Here is an 11964-nt window from a genome sequence, read left to right as displayed (position 1 = left end):
ACCGACCTATGATATCGATGTCGTCGGCATAGGCGAGTAGCATGTGCTCTCTTGTGATTAGTGTGCCATATCTATTCACATCTGCATCTCGTCTAATCTTCTCCAACAGGATATTAAAGAGATCACACGATAGGCGGTCTCATTGTCTGAAACCTTGTTTGGTATTAAATGGTTCGGAGTGATTCTTTCCTATTCTTACTGAGGAACGCGTGTCATCCTGCAGGGATACCAAACTCAGACATGGTTTGAAATACCTTTGAACGTAAAGGAGTATTGAAGGCGGCTTAGTAGTCAACAAAGAGATGGTAGGTGTTGATTTGTCCTTCTTGGGACTTTTCCAGAATTTGGCGCAGTGTGAAAATCTGGTTTAGGGTAGATTTACCTGGTCTAAAGCCGCATTGATAGGGCCCAATTATCTCATTGACTTTAGGTTGTAATCTTTCACACAGTACGCTCGAGAGTATCTTGTATGCGATGGGAAGGAGACTTATTCCTCTGTAGTTGGCACATTCCGTCACATCGTGTACGGGACAAAGTATGCTGAGGTTCCAATCATCGGGTATGGGTTCTTCTAGCCAGATTGCGCAGAAAAGCTGATGCATACGCCTATCAGCGTGTCGCCTCCGGTCTTAAATAGTTCAGCGGGTAACTCGTCGGCTCCTGCTGCCTTGTTGTTTTTTAGTCAGATCACTGCTACTTGGACCTCATTCTGACTAGGAGATAAACATTCTATACCATCATCAGGGATTGGTTCTGCGGTATCCTCTTCGCCGCCAACATCGGACACTAGCAGTTGGGTAAAATGTTCTTTTCATATCCTTAACTGTGTCAGTTACTAGATTTCCTGCTTTGTCTCAGCAGGAGGATGTGCCTGCATCAGAGCCATCGGTTTGATGTTTAATATTGTGTTGCCCAAAAAGTAATTGCGGATTTTTTTAAAAGAAAGTAAATGCATTTTTAATGAACTTTAATCAAATATACTTTTTTACACTTTTTTCTAAAGCTAGCTAAAAGTAACAGCTGACAACTCACAGAAGAAAGAATGCAATTACAGAGTCACAAGCTGTGAAAAAATTTGTCAGCGCCGACTATATGAAAAATCCGCAATTACTTTTTGGGCAACCCAATACTTTTGTAGAATTTCCGGACTTCATTCTGACTCCTATGAATTTGCTCACACTCACGTCTTTCCATTTCCTCTCTGCGGAATAGATGTTTCTCCTCTCTCCTTTTCTCCCGATACCTATCCTTTATCTGGCGCGTTGCTACAGATTGCAGGGTTGCTCTATACGCCGCATTCTTGGCTTCAGTAGCATCTCGATACTCTTGGTCGTACCATGGGTTTTTTGGAGGAGGCTTCCGGTACCCAAGTACGGACTTCGGGGCATTTTCCATAGAGTGGGCAATAGTTTGCCGCTGCGCCATTATATCATCGGAACAATGAGTGCTTTCATCAAGCAGTTGGGTCAGTCGAGTGGAGTATGCCGCTGCCATTTGTTGCGTTTGCAGCTTTTCAATGTCCAGCTATCGTGCAGTGTCAGATCGTATTTCCTGGCCATGTTCAAACGGGTGCGAACCTTTGCTGCAACAAGGAATTGATACGAATCTATATTCGCTCCACGGATCGATCGTACATCTAACACGCTGGATGAATGCCTTCCATCTATCACAACGTGATCAATTTGGCTTCTCGTGTTTTGATCGGGTGACAGCCATGTGGCATTGTGAATATTTTTATGTTGAAGACTGGTGCTACTAATTACCATGTATTTTGCCGAGGCAAAATCTATCAGCCTCAACCCATTACTGGACGTTATCTCGTGGAGGCTAAACTTTCCGACTGTTGGACCAAAGATGTCTTCCTTCTCTTCCTTCGCATTAAAATCTTCCAGAACGATTTTAATATCAAGGGCGAGGCAGCGGTCATATTCTCTCTCTAGGCGCTCGTAGAAAATATCCTTGTCTTCCGTCGGGGCATGGGCACAAATAAGGCCGATGTTGAAGAATTTGGCTTTTATGTGGATTGCGGCTGGCCTCTCATCCATCGGAGTAAAGCTGGAGATAAGGTGTTTCAGTCTCCGACTAACCAAAAATCCACAGCCAAATTCATGCTTCCTGTTATGGCAGGTATAGCATAGTTCGACACCGTTTGGTGATGTAGTGATGTAGTGACGCCATTCCCAGTCCATCGCACTTCCTGTAAGGCGATAATCGTTTCATAACCTGATATGGATGCAATGTAAACCGATCTTGGATTGTGACTTCTTGAGCCACTAGAGGGCGCAGTTATCGTCCGACTTGCCTGAAATTGCGCATGAAGTTTTTTGTTATGACTTTCAACAACTATGCCAAGTATGGTTCAAATCGGTCTTTAACCTGATATAGCTGATATATAAACCGATTTTGGATCTTGAATTCCTGAGGCACTACAGGGCGCAATTCTTATCCGATATGGCTGAAAATTTGCACGTGGTGTTTCGGTATCATATCCAACACCTGTGCTCAGTACGGTTCAAATCGGGTCATAGCCTGATATAGCTGCCATATAAACCGATCTTGGATCTTGACTTCTTGAGCCAATAGAGGGCGCAATTCTAGTCCGACTGGAATGAAATTTTGCACGACGTGGTTTGCTATGACTTTTAACAACTGTGCTTAATTAGGTTCAAATCGGTCCATAACCTGATACAGCTGCCATATAATCCGATCTGGGATCTTGACTTCGTGAGCCTGAAATTTTGTACGACGGATACTCTCATGACCATGAACATACGTGTTTATTATGGTCTGAGTTGGTCTATAGCCTGATACAGCTCCCATATAAATCGATCTCTCTATTTACTTCTTGAGCCCCCAAAGGGCGCAATTCTTATTCGAATTATTCGAATACCGAGGTGGTGGGTATCCAAAGTTCAGCCCGGCCGAATTTAATGCCTTTTTACTTGTTATTTGTTTATTTTATATTGTTTTGTTTCAATTAAGTATATATAACCTTCCATTCCTTCCTAGGACTTGCCGATGATCTGAGTAGTTTTTAAAATATCATCACTACAATGACATCCCTGGCAGCTTTATGCCAAGACTTTCTCCCAATGCTGTCTAACAGCATTCGTAGATGGCAATGCCTCTGGTCTGGCCAAAAGAACGAAACAAAAATTGATTTGAAATTCTGGAAATGAAAGCAGTTTTTTTTTGTAGTCGTTTTATGAATTACAAATCAAGGAAGGACGTTGTACTCGCTTACACCCACAGCATAAAGGATGAGGCTGTTGAAACCCCCACTACTCCCTCGAAAACACAGAATCACAACAAAAATTTGTCACTCTTACTAGAGAAAATGTTGTGAATTATAAACTTTTGCAGATACAGGACATGAAAGTACACACATACACACACACACACACACATACTTCCACTCTCACTAAACCAAATACAAACAAATGAACACATAAGTATATAGACTTGTATACATACAACACATATAAATATTGTTGTGGCAGTGTAGACAATGGGTTATTGCATGAGTGGTTTGGTATGCTGTTGTCGTTGTTGCTGCTGCTCCTGCTGCTTGATGGTGCGAACGAGGATTGCATTTCAAATGTAGTCGCTTTTAAAACTGAAATCCAAATCAGCTGATTTTGTTTGGCGCTTAACTGGGTTGCCATGTGCTGCTAATGTGTGGGGTCATGCCTAAATTTTAACCTTTTATAGCAAGTCAACGGGTGAAGGGGAGTTGTATTTATTTGTTCTAGCTGAAATTGTTAACAGATAGATAGATAGAGAGAGAGAGAGAGAGAGAGAGAGAGAGAGAGAGAGAGAGGGAGAGAGAGAAGGAATTTGAGTGCGAAAGTTCAATCCCATTGGATCTAGTTTACATATCTCTGATGAATCTATGCTTAGTCTTCTACTCTATATAAACTTTGCATTTTAAGTATCACAATTCTGAAGAAAGTTTCAAGGAATGCAACCGGTATGATATGTAGCCTAACTAGTTAAACAGCCTAACTACTTAGACCAATTCAGACCATAATAAACACGTATGTTGCGATCATGAGGGGATCCGTCGTACAAAATTTCAGGCAAATTGGATAATAATTGCGACCTCTGGAAGCTCAAGAAGTCAAGATCCCAGATCGGTTTATATGGTAGCTATATCAGGTTATTGACCGATTTAAACTACACTTGGCGCAGTTGTTGGATATCATAACAGAACACGTCGTGCAAAATTTCATTCCAATCGGATAAGAATTTCGCCGTCTAGAGGCTCAAGAAGTCAAGACCCAAGATCGGTTTATATGGCAGCTATATCAAAACATGAACCAATATGGCCCATTTATAATCCCAACCGACCTACACTAATAAGAAGTATTTGTGCAAAATTTCAAGCGGCTAGCTTCACTCCTTCGAAAGTTAGCGTGCTTTCGACAGACAGACAGACGGACAGACGGACGGACATGGCCAGATCGACATAAAATGTCACGACGATCAAGAATATATATACTTTATGGGGTCTCAGACGAATATTTCGAGTAGTTACAAACAGAATGACGAAATTGGTATACCCTCATCCTATGGTGGAGGGTATAAAAAAAGATTTGCTTAGCTATTAGAGCGATATCAAGATATGGTCCGGTTCGCACCGCAATTAAAATATCTGCCAATTCGAATAAGATAAGAGATAATTTCTATGGGAGCTATATCAGGCTACAGCCCGGCCGATACGGGATAACTATGAGCACCGCACAGGCTAGAACTTTGAGCTCCGACTTGTGATACCACATAAGTCGGAGCTCAAAGTTGTTATCACGGAAAGCTACGCTGAAAGCTACCGGGCGCGTCCGCAGGTTGCGGATGGTGGAAAGCTCCATTTTTTATGCGGAGTAGCTGTAAATGCGGCCGCGGGTATTCAGCGATTTTCGAGAGGAGAGCCTCAGTGAGGAGTCAGGTGGCACTGGCTCTTAACTAAATACTGAGTGCCAATGATACTCGAGATGACAAGGCGAGTTATTGGCGCCTTCAAATAACCAATGGCCAACATCAGCGTCTGTTCGCAAGTTGGGGACGGCTTGAGACGAGCATCGGATCTTGGAGCAAGCGGCTCGAAACATAGAGGGATACATGTGCAATCCCACAAAACCCAGAAAACTATGAGAACTGCTATGAGAAACAAAGGAATCGTAAAAACGGACCCCCCAGCGTTGACGACCAACGCAAACGAAACAGATCTGCACTTGGAATGTCCGCACTCTTTTTAGAGAAGGTGCAGTATACGTGCCGGCGGATGTATTAGAGAAGTGCAAAGCAGATATTACCGCCTTACAGGAAGTGCGATGGACTGGGAATGGCGTCACTACAACACCAAACGGTGTCGAAATATACAATAGCTGCCATAGCACGAGGCATGAATTTGGCTGTGGATTTATTGTTAGTCGGAGACTGAAACTCCTTGTCTCCAGCTTTACTCCGGTGGTTGTGCGGCTAGCCACAATCCGCATAAAAGCCAAATTCTTCAACATCAGCCTTATTTGTGTCCATGCCCCGACGGAAGACAAAGACGAGCAGACCAAGGATATTTTCTACGAGCACCTAGAGAGAGAATATGACCGCTGCCCCGCCCATGATATTAAAATCGTTCTGCGAGATTTTAATGCGAAGATAGGGAAGGAAGACATTTTTGGTACAACAGTCAGAAAGTTTAGCCACCACAAGATAACGTCCATCAATGCGTTAAGGCTCATAGATTTGCCGCGGCAAAAAACATGGTAGTTAGTAGCACCAGATTTGCCCACTCTATGGAAAATGCTGTGAAATCCGTACTTGGGTACCGGAAGCCACGACCAAGAGTGTCGAGATGCTACTGAAGCCAACGCGCCAGATGAAGGAGGGGTATCGGGAGAAAAGGAGAGGGTAGAAACATCCATTCCGCAGAAGGAAAAATGAATTGGAAAGACGTGAGTGTGAGCATATTGAGATGTACAGGAGTCCGAATGAAGTCCGGAAATTCTACCAAAGAATTAAACATCAAACCGATGGCTTTGGTGCAGGCACATCCTCCTGCAGAGACAAAGCAGGAAATCTGGTAACTGATACAGATAACATGCTGAGGATATGGAAAGAACATTTTACCCAACCGCTAGTGTCCGACGTTGGCGGTGAAGAGAACACCGCAGAACTAATCAATGATTATGGCGTATAATGTTTACCTCTTAGTCAGAATGAGGTCCAAGTAGCAGTGACCTGACTGAAGAACAACAAGGCAGCAGGAGCCGACGGTCTACCCGCTGAACTATTTAACACCGGAGGCGACACGCTGATAAGGCGTATGCATCAGCTTATCTGCACAATCTGGCTAGAAGAACGCATACCCGATGATTGGAACCTCAGCATACTATGTCCCGTACACAAGAAAGGAGACAAGACGGAATGTGCCAACTACAGAGGAATAAGTCTCCTCCCCATCGCATACAAGATACTCTCGAGCGTACTGTGTGAAAGATTAAAACTTAAAAGTCAATGAGATAATTGGGCCTCATCAATGCGGCTTAGGACCTGGTAAATCCACCCTAGACCAGATATTCACACTGCGCCAAATCCTGGAAAAACCCGAGAAGGACAAATCAAAACCTACCATCTTTTTGTTGACTACAAAGCCGCCTTCGATACTCCTTTACGTTCAAAGGTATTTCAAGCCATGTCTGAGTTTGGTATCCCTGCAAAATTAATAAGACTCTGCAGGATGACACTTGCTGATACGCGTTCCTCAGTAAGAATGGGAAAGAATCTCTCCGAACCATTCAATACCAAACGAGGTTTAAGACAAGAAGACAGCCTATCGTGTGATCTCTTTAATATCCTGCTGGAGAAGATTAGACGAGATGCAGATGTGAATAGATATGGCACACTAATCACAAGAGAACACATGCTACTCGCCTATGCCGACGACATCGACATCATAGGTCGGTCACCGGAAGTAGTAACTGCAGCCTTTGAAAGAATCGAAAGAGAGTCAGTGAAAATGGGTTTGGCATTAAATGGAAATAAGACGAAATGGATGGTTTCAACTCCCAAAAAGCTTTGCACAACCGAGCAGTTAAAGAAAATGGAGACAGTTGGAAACCACAACTTTGAGATAGTTAGTAACTTTATCTGGAGGCCACTGTAGCGCAGAGGTTAGCATGTCCGCTTATGACGATGAACGCGTGGGTTCGAATTGTGGCGAGACCATCAGAGAAAATTTTCAGCGGTGGTTTTCCCCTCCTAATGCTGGCAACATTTGTGAGGTACTATGCCATGTAAAACTTCTCTCCAAAGAGGTGTCGCACTGCGGCACGCCATTCGGACTCGGCTAAAACTTGAATCGGAATTAGTGAAATGTTCATTGGCCAAATTTGCATTTGCAGTAACTTTATCTACCTCGGCAACGCAGTAACCGAAACGAATGGCACCAGTTTTGAGATAAAGCGAAGAATAATACTGGCACATGGATGCTACTTTGGACTAAGTAAGCAGTTAAGAAACAAAGCCACCTCTCGACAGACGATGATTACACTATACAAGACACTGATACTACCAGTGTTGTCATATGGTTCTGAGGCATGGGTACTTGTGACAGCAGATGAGGCAGTGCTTGGAGTATTTGAGTGAAAGATTCTTTGTAAAATATATGGAATATAGTTTGCGTTAATAGAGAATAAGTGCGACGTATGAACCACGAGCTGTATGATATGTGACACGCATAAAATAACAACGGCTGCGTTGGCTAGGTCATGTTGTCAGAATGGATGAAGAAGCTCCAGGAAAGAAGTATTTTGAAGGCAAACACGTTGGTACACCCAAACCGGGAAGACCAAAAGCCCTATGGAAAGTTCATGTGGTGGGAAACACCTCGAGACTTGGTGTCAGAGATTATAGAATGAGCGCAGCCTATTTTACGCTCTGATAGTGGAACAAATATTCTGTCATAGCCAATTAAAGTAAAGCTATGCATAAAACAGAGCCTGCTGTCAAAAGAAGTTGGATTATTGCCATAAATTTATTTATTTTATAGGATCCATCAATTGCAACAAGACATTAAAAAGGATTCCAGAAATCTCACTGCTACGAATGTTAAGAATTTTTTCTTTTGATTTTTGGGTTATAAACAAGTAAAAAGGCGTTAAGTTCGGCCGGGCCGAACTATGGATACCCACCACCTCGGGTATATACGTAAACCACCATTCGTCAAAATCCGGTGAAAAATGCATACATTATGCCCCATAGCAGCTATGTAGACAAGTACAAGTCATTGTTAAATTGCGCCTTTTATGGGGCCAAGACTTTAAATCGTGACATCGGTCTATATGGCAGCTATATCCTAATCTGGACCGATTTGGGCAAGTTGCAGAAAAATGTCGAAGAGCCTAACACAACTCACTGAGCCATAATGCGGCGAAATCGGACAATAAATGTGCTTTTTATGGCCCAAAACCTTAAATCGAGGGATCGGTCTATATGGCAGCTGCATCCAAATCTAGACCTATCTGTGACATAATCAGTCTCTATGGCAGTTATATCCAAATCTGGACCGATCTGGGCTAAACTAAAGAAGGATGTCGAAGGGCCTAACGCAACTCACTGTCCTAAATTTTTGCAAAAGCAGACAATACCTGCGCTTTTTATGGGCCCAAAACCTTAAATCGAGAGATCGGTCTATATGGCAGCTATATCCAAATCTGAACCGATCAGGGCCAAATTGAAGAAGGACGTCGAATCGGATAATAAATGTGGCTTTTATGGGTTTAAGACCCTGCATCGGTGGATCGGTCTGTATGGCAGCTATATCCAAATCTGAACCGATCTGGGCCAAACTCAATAAGAATGTTGAAGGGCCTAACGCAACTCACTGTCCCAAAATATAAGCAGAATCGGATATTAAATGTGGCTTTTATGGGCCTAAGACCCTAAATTGGCGGATCGGTCTATATGGGGGCTATGTCAAGATATAGTCCCATATAGCCCATCTTCGAACTTAATCTGCTTATGGACAAAAAAAGAATCTGTGCAAAATTTCAACTTAATATCTGTATTTTTAAAGACTGTAGCGTGATTTCAATAGACAAACTGACAGACATGGCTAGATGGTCTTAGATTTTTACGCTGATCAGGAATATATATACTTTATTGGGTCGGAAATGGATATTTCGATGTGTTGCAAACGGAATGACAAAATGAATGTACCCCCATCCTTCGGTGGTGGGTATAAAAAGGTAACTCAAATGCTTATAATGGCCCAAAATTTATTGCGTTGCCCAAAAAGTAATTGCGGATTTTTCATATAGTCGGCGTTGACAAATTTTTTCACAACTTGTGACTCTGTAATTGCATTCTTTCTTCTGTCAGTTATCAGCTGTTACTTTTAGCTTGCTTTAGAAAAAAAGTGTAAAAAAGCATAATTGATTAAAGTTCATTCTAAGTTTTATTAAAAATGCATTTACTTTTTTTTAAAAAATCCGCAATTACTTTTTGGGCAACCCAATATTGCAATAATGTTGTCATTTGTGAACCGATCCCATCGAAATTTGGCACGAAGGATTTTCTCTTGATTCTCAACATTACTGGTGAATTTCATAGAAATCGGTTCAGATTTAGAGGTAGCTCTCTTATATGTATATCGCCCGATTTTCACTTCTAGAGCCATTGCAAGCGCATTTATTGACCAATCTTGCCAACATTTCCTTGAGGACTATCACAATATCTAAGAAATTTGGTCGAAATCAGTTCTGATGTCGATAAAGCTCGCATATAAACGTTCGTCCCATTTTGGGAAATATTGCAATAATGTTGGCATTTGTCACCCCTAGTTATCACAGTTTGAAGATATTTGCTCGAAATTTGATACGGATTGTTTGATAATCCATCTGAAAACAAAATTCCAACAAAATTACTCTCCATTTAAAAAATGCTAAAATTCCTGTAATTTTTGCAAAGTTCAAATATACCACCAAGTTTTATGAAATTTTCAAAAACAATCGGCAACAGGTTTATGTTAATCATAAAGACCATGAAATTTTCCAGTTCTCCCAAAAACCTTATTTAAATTCAATAAAAATCCGAAAATTTTCATGTACACATTCATGGACCTTTAACACTTTAAGCTACAAGAGGGTTAACCCGTGACAAGCCATACAAGTGGTGGATACTGCAAACGAAATGAGTGGTGGATGTTCAAAAGACGCCTGCGCCAACTAAGGCCCCTACCCCTTGGACACCCCCCCACCCACACACACACACACACACTAACTTACGATTTCCATACGAATATAAACGAAAGTATTGACAATTTAGTGGGCAATAAACAACATCCCCCAATGGCTTTGTAGGACGTTTTCATTTCAATTTCCTTCCGCATGGCATTCTTAGCGTTAATAAATAAATTTACTTGAAATACAAACAATTTGAGATTTTTACCAAGAGCGAAAGGAGAAAAAACGAAACGAAACGAAACTAAAAAAGAAAAACAAAAGAATAAAATTTCAAAAGCTTCCAGCAGGAATTTGAAATTTAAAGCTAGCCACACTCTTGGCAAGGAGGTTAATAAATTTCGTTTGGTACAACAACATTTTTGTTTTCCTTGTGATCGGAGAGAGCTGCCTGCTTCCATCTCCACCCCACCCCACCCCACCCCAACCCAACCCACCAAGCGTGCTCGCTTGGTGAATTTTCAGAGGGCAAATAACAAACAAACGAATGGGGCAACGAAACGTAGAACGGACTCGTTAAAATGCAAGACGTGTTGTGCTCTGTCACAACTCGTCTGGAATACAAATTAGAGTAGACCAAGTGCTATATACCGGCGTCATACATATTGCCCTACACACATACGATTGTGTGTATGTGTTGCCGAGTAATGAATAGACATACAAACAGACATCTGTTTCTATACGAAATTGTTTGTGGATACCAACATTTGTTTGTGGTATAGGTTTTCATCTCTGCTCTTCAAATTCTGTTCATTTTTTTTTTTGCTGAAGAAAGGTTATTAAAGCTGCGCTTACCTCAATTTTGACATGGATATGAAAAAATAAATCGCATGTTAGAAAAATAGGCAATATTAGTAAAATAAGGTAATCTCTTAAAGGTTACAATACTCAGGATTGTTGTCAATGAGTTTCAGAAGAAAAAGTGCTTTAGCCCAAACCCAAGCCTAACAAGTCTTTAAGATGAAGTTGTAGCTCTCAAAGAGAACTTTAAACGACAATGATGATTATATTAAAATTCAAATTTCCCCAAAAATAAGACTTAATAAGAAGCTATTATTATACCCACCACCGAAGGACGGGGACACATTTGCTTTGTCTTTCCGTTTGCAACACCTCAAAATATCCAGTTCCGACTCTATAAAGTATGCCTGGTCTTTAACACCATAAAACAAGTAAAAAGGCGTTAAGATCGGCCTGGCCGAACTTTGGATACCCACCACCTCCGGTATATATGAAAACCACCTTTCGCCAACATCCGGTGAAAAATGCATATGGTACAGATCGCCCCATAGCAGCTATATAGGCATATGCTCCGATTTCAGTCATTGTTCAATTGCGCCTTTTATGGGTCCAAAACCTTAAATAGAGAGATCGGTCCATATGGCAGCTATATTCAAATCTAGACCAATCTGGACCATATTGAAGAAGGATGTCGAAGGTCCCAACACAACTCACTGTCCCAAATTTAGGCGACATCGGACAATAAATGCGCCTTTTATGGGCCCAAAACCTTAAATCGAGAGAACGCTATATTCAAATCTGTACCGATCTGGACCATATTAAAGAAATATATCGAAGGGCCTAACACAACTCACAGTCCCAAATTTCGGAGACATCGGACAGTAAATGCGCCTTTTATGGGCCCAAAACCTTAAATCGAGAGATCGGTCTATATGGCAGCTATATTCAAATCTGTACCGATCTGAACCATATTAAAGAAAGATAT

This window comes from Stomoxys calcitrans, chromosome 1 (genome assembly GCF_963082655.1).
Source record: "Stomoxys calcitrans chromosome 1, idStoCalc2.1, whole genome shotgun sequence".
NCBI classification, from domain to species: domain Eukaryota; kingdom Metazoa; phylum Arthropoda; class Insecta; order Diptera; family Muscidae; genus Stomoxys; species Stomoxys calcitrans.
The sequence above is the reverse complement of the archived record's forward strand: the minus strand, read 5'-3'. Positions refer to the sequence as shown.